This window comes from Leucopleurus acutus, assembly GCF_964270905.1.
Source record: "Leucopleurus acutus genome assembly, chromosome: 7".
NCBI lineage: Eukaryota > Metazoa > Chordata > Mammalia > Artiodactyla > Delphinidae > Leucopleurus > Leucopleurus acutus.
In genome coordinates this window covers 50,652,894-50,661,662 of record NC_139150.1, presented here as the reverse complement: position 1 = coordinate 50,661,662, position 8,769 = coordinate 50,652,894, and the positions used below count along the sequence as shown (strand labels likewise).

General features: G+C 39.7%; 1 pseudogene across 1 annotated transcript; it reads left to right on the top strand.

Moving 5' to 3' along the window:
• Positions 1-7,400: 7,400 nt before the first annotated feature.
• LOC309963801 (large ribosomal subunit protein uL22-like) lies at positions 7,401-7,945 on the top strand (annotated as a pseudogene). Its single transcript has one exon. The product of its transcript is annotated as a large ribosomal subunit protein uL22-like (transcript).
• Positions 7,946-8,769: the final 824 nt, after the last annotated feature.

The window sequence follows — 8,769 nt, the reverse complement described above, 5'->3', positions numbered from 1 at the left end:
AGAATAAGTCTTTAGAAAAGGCTTCAATGCTCTTGCTTGCATGCTCTCCCTCTCTTTTTTAGAAAACAGAATGAAACTTCAATACAATTGAAATGCTATGATGTGTGTACTATTGATGTTTCACAGGGCACAGCAGTGTTCCTCAAAAAGTGAAAATCTGAAAATATACATCCTGGAGGTTAGATGAAATCAAATATGTAAATACTTGGCAGGTTAGGGAAATATCCAAGAACAGTTTGCTGTGAGGGATAATGATTGCTTCCTTATCTGTGTTCATACCATCCCTCAGCTACATTTAATCTCCCTGACTTTATATCAGAGGTTTTTAAAAAATCATCTTCTTCATTCATTAAAGCTATAGCCTTAATTACAGCTTGCTTCTGGCTCTTCAGAAGCCATGGGTTTACTGATGAGCAGATCGCTCATGCACAGCAAACCCGCTCTTCAATAGCCTTAGCATATCTCTCCCACCCCCCAAACACCAGTATCTGTGTACCTAAGAGCATTGTGACTTCTCTGAATATGGACATCTGGGCATTTGCCTGGTCACTTCACTAGCACTTCCTCTTACGCCTTGCATGGATATTCTTCGGGGGTTCATCCTTAGTCCTTCCCCTCTCCTTTATTTATTTATTTGTCTATCTGTCTATCTATGTATCTATTTATTTATACTGAAATATAGTTGATTTACAATATTAGTTTCAAGTGTACAACATAGAGGTTCAGTATTTTATAGATCACACTCCATTTAAAGTTATCACAAAATAATAGCTATATTTCCCTGTGCTGTACAATATATCCTTGTTACTTATTTATTTTATGCATAGTAGTCTGTATCTCTTAATCTCCTGCCCCTATGTTGCCCCTGCCCCCTTCCCTCTCCCCACTGGTAACCACTAGTTTGTTCTCTCTATACACTCCCTTCTTTAATTCAACATTCATATGTTGATGGTGTTTCATGCTTTATCTCCAGCTCAGAACTCTTCTTCCTCCCTCAATTTGGGATATCTCCACTTGGATGTAACACTAGGACTGTAACATTTCCAAACCTGAACTCGTTTTCCCCCCAGCCAATCTGACCCTCTTCTCGTGCTCCATATCTCCATGAATGGCTGTCATCCCACCAGTCTGGGAGCCGTACTTGACTTCTCCCTCTCATTTTTCTCACTTTCCGTGTTCGGTCACCAGCCTGTATTGATTCTGTGTCACTAATTTATTTCACATCTGCCTACTGCTCACTCTTCACTGCAGAGATGTTCAGCCAGAATCTCATTCTCTCTTACCTAGATTACCGAACAACTTTTTGTTCCCCTGCTTCCCACTGCTGGGGTGATTTTTCTAAATACACATATCAGTTATGTTACTGCCTTGTTTAAAACCCTTGACAACACCTCGCAACTTTCAGGATAAAGCCGAAGGTCCTTAGCATGACATACGAAGCCCTTCTTCTGTCTCTTTCTTACCTATTTGCTAAAATCGAGTTACATCAGAGCTCAGAAAAGTCAGTGCTTTCTTTGTTCTCTGGAATTTTAGTGCCCTGCAGTTCTTCACTTGAAGACCTCACCACCATTCAAGAAGCTTCCTCTCACCCCACTGCACTGGGTTTGGTGCCTCTTCTCTGTGCTCTCACAGCCCACTGTGTCTCCCTGTCCATGGCTCCTGTCACACTGCATGGATACTGTCTGTTATTTTTTGAGTTCCCCACACTCAGACTAAGCCCCTGAAAGTACTTGTTCTTATCATAAATAGACACTGTGCCTTGTTTTTCTTTGTGTTGCCTTCATCTTAGCATGGTACTGACATGTAATAGATGCTCAAGAAATGTCTATTAAATGAGTGAATTTGGTAGCAAAGAATCAAGTATTAGATGGATAATTGGAAATTTCTAGGAATTATTCAGATAAAATTCCTTGGGCAGATTCTACTCTACTGTTTAAGCTATTGCTTTCCATACTCTCAGATCCAAGTTTCTTACCACTTAAACCATAGCTAAGTGTTTGATGAACACCTACTATGTGCCAGGAACTGTACAGTCACCAAGCATGTCTGGCACATAAAGTAGTGTGTAACATTGTCCCTCCCTCAAGAATCTCGCAGTGCAGGTTAGAGACGTGGCTACTAACAAATAATGATATTGCAACGAGACACTTCCTATTGATTAATACAGGTGATAAGGGAAGTCAAAGGAATGAACACTTTATTTTTCAGAAAAGGAAATAAGGAAGGGGTGATATTTGAATCTTGAAGGCTGGAGTGGTGTTTACCAGGACGATAAGGGGTCGGGAGTGGGCCTGCGGAGGACATTACAGAGGGAAAGATCAGCCTCTAGATTATGTGTATGACTGAATTCCAGGGATAGGTCTCAGAGAGTTCAGGTGGACAAAAATTGTGAAGGGCAATGCAGGTCATGCCAAGAAGTTTGGACTTCACCTTCCAGGAGATGAGGAACCACTGAATGGGTGAAGCAAGTTTAATCCAATTTGCATTATTGAGGGATCGTTTGGGTGGCTATGTGAAAGGTCTTAGAAGGAGAAAGAAGAGGCAGCAGGAGCAGCTAGGAGACAATTGCAGGATTCCAGGCTAGACTACGGAGGCCACATATCCTGTGGTTACTCACGTAAATTCCTGCATTCAAGTTCCAACTCTGTTGTTTACTAGCTTTGGCAAGTTACTCAACTTCTCTGGGCCTCACTCTCATCAACTGAAAATGGAATTGTGAGAATAACAACTGATGAGCTAGCTGTGCAGGATTAAATGGAAATTTATACAAATGTTTAGAACAGTGCTCATCTAAAAGTATAAAAGCATTATTTTTTTATTCTATGAGAGCCTGAACAAAAGATGAGAACATAGAATACCGGAGGTAAGCCAAGAAATATCTAGCAAGTAAAACTGAAAGTATTTGGAGTACGATAAGATATGGGGGTAAAGAAGATGGATAAGTGGAGGGTGATCCCCAGGTTTCTGGCTTGAGCAGCTGGTGAGTGATGATATCTTTCACAGGAATTTCTTTGAAGGTAAGTGATTGTAAGTGAGTTGGATGTTTTTTATCTTTTTAATTTTTATTGGAGTATAGTTGATTTACAATATTGTGTTAGTTTCTGCTGTACAGCAAAGCGAATCAGTTATACATATACATATATCCACTCTTTTTTAGATTCTTTTCCCATATAGGTCATTACAGAGTACTGAGAAGAGTTCCCTGTGCTATACAGTAGGTCCTTATTAGTTACCTATTTTATATATAGTAATGTGTTTTTGTCAGTCCCAATCTCCAGATTTATCCCTCTCTCCTTGTCCCCTCTGGGAACCAAAAGTTTGTTTTCTACATCTGTGACTCTCTTTCTGTTTTATAAATAAGTTCATTTGTACCATTTTTTCTTACATTCCACATATAAGTGATGTCATATGATATTTGCCTTTATCTGGCCTACTTCACTCAGTCTGACAATGTCTAGGTCCATCCATGTTGCTGCAAATGACATTATTTCATTCTTTTTCATGGCTGAGTAATATTCCATTGTATATATGTGCCACATCTTCTTTATCCATTCCTCTGTCGATGGACATTTAGGTTGCTTCCATGTCCTGGCTATTGTAAATAGTGCTGCAATGAACATTAGGGTACATGTGTCTTTTTGAGTTATGGTTTTCTCCGGGTATATGCCCAGTAGTGGGATTGCTGGGTCATAGGGTAGTTCTATTTTTAGTTTTTTAAGGAACCACCATACTGTTCTCCATAGTGGCTGTATCAATCTACATTCCCACCAACAGTGCAAGAGGGTTCCCTTTTCTCCACACCCTCTCCAGCACTTGTTGTTTGTAGATTTTCTGATGCTGCCCATTCTAACCAGTGTGAGGTGATACCTCATTGTAGTTTTGATTTGCATTTCTCTAATAATTAGTGACGTTAAGCATCTTTTCATGTGCTTTTTGGCCACAATGGCAAATCTGAGTTGCTTGCAGCAAATTCAGGGCAATTTATTCAGTAGGCTGGTGGGAATATAGATCTGGGGCTTAAGGGGAGATTCTCAGGCTGAAGATGGAGAATTGGGTCCTATTAGCATCCAAGTGGGGATTGAAGCCATGAAAGTGTGTGTGGCCAGATGGCTTAAGGAGAAAGTACAGAGGAAGAAGGGAGGTGAGGGCAGAGCTCCAGAAGACACTGACACCAAAGCAGTAGTGGGAAAAAAATATCCCAGAGAAAGAGGCAAAGCAAGACAAAATAGAGGAATATGAAGAGAATCACAGCAGAACAAACTAAAGAAACGACAAGGTCACCTGTTGCTTAGCAATGGCACAAAACAGTACGTGCCTGAAAATATACTGTACCAGACCAGTGGCTCCAAATTCTAAATTTTATGAGAATTTTTAGGAAAGTCTGTTTTGTTGAGTCCAGCCTCAATTCTTTGAAGCTGCAGGTTTGTACTAATTTGCATGGACAGTTTGTATCCCAGAATCAAAGCAAAACTGTGGTATTGTAGCTGAAATAATTTTCCTTTTCAGGAAGCAGGCTGTAGGTAATTCAGTTTTCTAACAAACACTCACTGTTCGTTACATCAAGAGTTAAAACACCTACAAGGATTAACTCTTTGACAAGTGATGAGGAAAGAGCCATGTGACATGGTGGTCTGCCTTTTTGGCAGTTCAGGAATTCAGAACAAATTCTCCAGTGTGGGTCATTTGAAACAACACCTAGTCTGTCATACATGAAAAATATATACATATCAGTAAGTGACACTTGCTCACAAGGAAATCAGTAAGCATTATCCCATAGAATTCTCATAATTGGCAGTTATCCTGCTGAGGGTCTGCTAGAAGGCAGAAACAAAACTCCTCTGTACAGAAATGCATCTGCCTCGAATTTTAAGACTTCAAGAAATTCCAATTCAATGTTAGAATGTGCAGTATGATTGTGTGTGTGTAATTTGACTTTCATTTACTCGTCACATAGGTATTGAACTTCTCCTTTTGTCAGGCAGTATACAGAGGGCAGGGCACACAGTGGCATCCAAGGCAGATACCCCCATGCCTTCCCAGAGCTCACAGTCATGCAAGGACATCAGCTCAAAAGGTAACAGAAAAAGAAACAAAAGTTGTTTTAATTTGTAATAAATACTGTGATGGAAAGAAGGGGCTAAGCAGGAGGACTACAGAAAGAGCTCGCTGTAGTTACTATGGTTGAACTAGAGGTTCACTTAGGAGGTGACATTCAAACTGAGCTTAGAGATAAGAAGGAGTAACCCTGGGGAGAAAATATTTGCAAATGACGTGACTGACAGGGCTTAATTTACAAAATATACAAACAGTTCACACAACTCTACATCAAAAGAAACACAACCTAATCAAAAATGGGCAGAAGACCTAAACAGACATTTCTCCAGAGACGACATACAGATGGCCAACAGGCACTTGAAAAGATGCTTCACATCGCTAATTACTAGAGAAATTCAAATCAAAACTACAGTGAGTTTTGATCATCTCACCCCGGTCAGAATGGCCATCATCAAAAAATCTACAAACAATAAATTCTGGAGAGTGTGTGGAGAAGAGGGAACGCTCTCGCTCTCTTGGTGGAAATGTAAATTGATACGGCCACTACGGAGAACAGTATGGACGTTCATTTACAAACTAAAAATAGGACTACCATAAATGATCCAGCAATCCCACTCCTGGGCATATATCCAGAAAAGATAAAAACTCTAATTCAAAAAGATACATGCACCCCAATGTCCACAGCAGCACTATTTACAATAGTCAAGACATGGAAGCAACCTAAGTGTCCACTGACACAGAATGGATAAATATATGGGAGATATATATATATATACACATACACACAATGGAATATTACTCAGCTATAAAAAGGAACAAAATGGTGCCATTTGCAGGGACATGGATGGACCTAGAGACTGTCATACAGACTGAAGTAAGTCAGAAAGAGAAAAACAAATATCATATAATATCGCTTATATGTGGAATCTAGAAAAATGGTACAGATGAACTTATTTGCAAAACAGAAATAGAGACACAGATGTAGAGAACAAACGTATGGATACCGAGCGGGGAGGGGGAGTGGGATGAACTGGGCGATTGGGATTGACATATATACACAATTGACACTATGTATAAAATAGATCACCAATGAGAACCTACCATATAGCACAAGGAACTCTACTCAATGCTCTGTGGTGACCTAAATGGGAAAAAAGAGGGGATATATGTATATGTATAACTTATTCACATTGCTGTACAGAAGAAACTAACACAACATTGTAAAGCAACTATACTCCAAAAAAAAAAAAAAAGAATGAAATAATGCCATTTGCAGCAACATGGATGGACCTAGAGATTATCATACTAAATGAAGTAAGCCAGACAGAGAAAGACAAATATCATGTGATATCACCTATATGTGGAATCTAGAATATGATATAAATGAACTTATTTACAAAACGGAAACAGCCTCATAGACATAGAAAACAAATATATAGTTACCAAAGGGGAAAGGAGGTGGGGGAGGGATAAATTAGGAGTATGGGATTAACAGATACACACTACCATATATAAAATAAACAACAAGGATTTACTGTAGAGCACAGGGAACTATATTCAGTATCTTGTAATAACCTATAATGGAAAAGTATTGAAAAAAATATATATTGGGTTGGCCAAAAATTTCGTTCGGGTTTTTCTGTACTATCTTATATATGTATAATCGAATCACTGTGCTGTACACCTGAAACTAACACAATATTGTAAATTAACTGTACTTAATTTTTTAAATTTATTTTATTTTATTTATTTTTTATTTTTGGCTGTGTTGGGTCTTTGTTGCTGTGTGCGGGCTTTCTCTAGTTGCAGTGAGCAGGGGCTACTCATGGTTTCAGAGCAGGGGTACTCTTGGTTGTGGTGCGTGGGCTTCTCGTTGTGGTGGCTTCTCTTGTTGTGGAGCACGGGCTCTAGGTGCGCAGGCTTCAATAGTTGTGGCACGCGGGCTCAGTAGTTGTGGCACTCAGGCTCTAGAGCACAGGCTCAGTAGTTGTGCCACACGGGCTTAGTTGCTCCGTGGCATGTGGGATCTTCCCGGACCAGGGCTCGAACCCATGTCCCCTGCATTGGCAGGCGGATTCTTAACCACTGTGCCACCAAGGAAGCCCTGTACTTAATTTTTAAAAAAAAGATTCTGAAGACAGCCATTAAAAAAAAAAAGAGGAACAACTCTGGAAAGAGTTGGGGGAGAGCATTCCAGGAAGTGTAACCACACCGGCAAACCCTACTTGGGAATTCAAGGAAGAGACCGGTGTAGCTGGAGCTTAGCAAACAGGATTGGTAGGTGAGAGTTTCAAGAAGCATCATGGTATGCTTTTCAAGTAAGCAGCCTGAGGTGACCTCTAAAAATGGTTTGCCATTCACTTGACCCAGAAAACCCCACAAAATCATGCAAGTCAAGAGGTTCAAATCTTTGTGTTCACTTCAAGAATATTCGTGAAACTGCATCCGAAAAGCACCAAGTATCTGAAGGATGTCACTTTACAGAAGAAATGTGTGCCATTCCATTGTCACAATGGTGGAGTTGGTAGGTGTGCCCAGACCAAACAGTAGGGCTGGTCGCAGGGTCAGTGGCCCAAAAAGAGTTCTGCATTTTTACGGCACATGCTCAAAAATGCAGAGAGTAATGCTGAAGTTAACGGCTTAGACGTAGGACTCTCTGGTCACTGAGCACATACAGGTTCACATACAGGTGAACAAAGCCCCCGAGATGTGGCAGAGGACTTACAGAGCTCATGGTCAAATCAACCCATACATGAGATCTCCCTGCCACATTGAGATGATCCTTACTGAAAAAGAACAGATTGTTCCTAAACCGGAACAGGAGGTTGCACAGAAGAAAAAGATATCCCAGAAGAAACTGAAGTAGCAAAAACTGATGGCCCAGGAATAAATGCTATAAAAAAATAAATGCAAATAAAAGTTAAAAAAAAAACCCATCATAGTAAAGATCTAAATGTTTCCCTAAATTCATTGGGAAGGGTTGACATGGGAAGGGATGTGGCTAAGAAATTTAAATTCTTAATGTTTAAGAAGTTTCAACCAAGATGCTACCAGAAAACTACTAGAGCTAATCAATGAATTTGGTAAAGTAGCAGGATACAAAATTAATGCACAGAAATCTCTTGCATTCCTATACACTAATGATGAAAAATCTGAAAGTGAAATTAAGAAAACACTCCCATTTACCATTGCAACAAAAAGAATAAAATATCTAGGAATAAACTTACCTAAGGAGACAAGAGACCTGTATGCAGAAAATTATAAGACACTGATGAAAGAAATTAAAGATGATACAAATAGATGGAGAGATATACCATGTTCTTGGGTTGGAAGAATCAACGTTGTGAAAATGACTGTACTACCCAAAGCAATCTACAGATTCAGTGCAATCCCTATCAAACTACCAATGGCATTTTTCACAGAACTAGAACAAAAAATTTCACAATTTGTATGGAAACACAAAAGACCCCGAATAGCCAAAGCAATCTTGAGAAAGAAAAACGGAGCTGGAGGAATCAGGCTCCCAGACTTCAGACTCTACTACAAAGCTACAGTAATCAAGACACTATGGTTCTGGCACAAAAACAGAAATATAGATCAATGGAACAGGATAGAAAGCCCAGAGATAAACCCACTCATATATGGTCACCTTATCTTTGATAAAGGAGGCAAGAAAATACAATGGAGAAAAGACAGCGTCTTTAATAAGTGGTG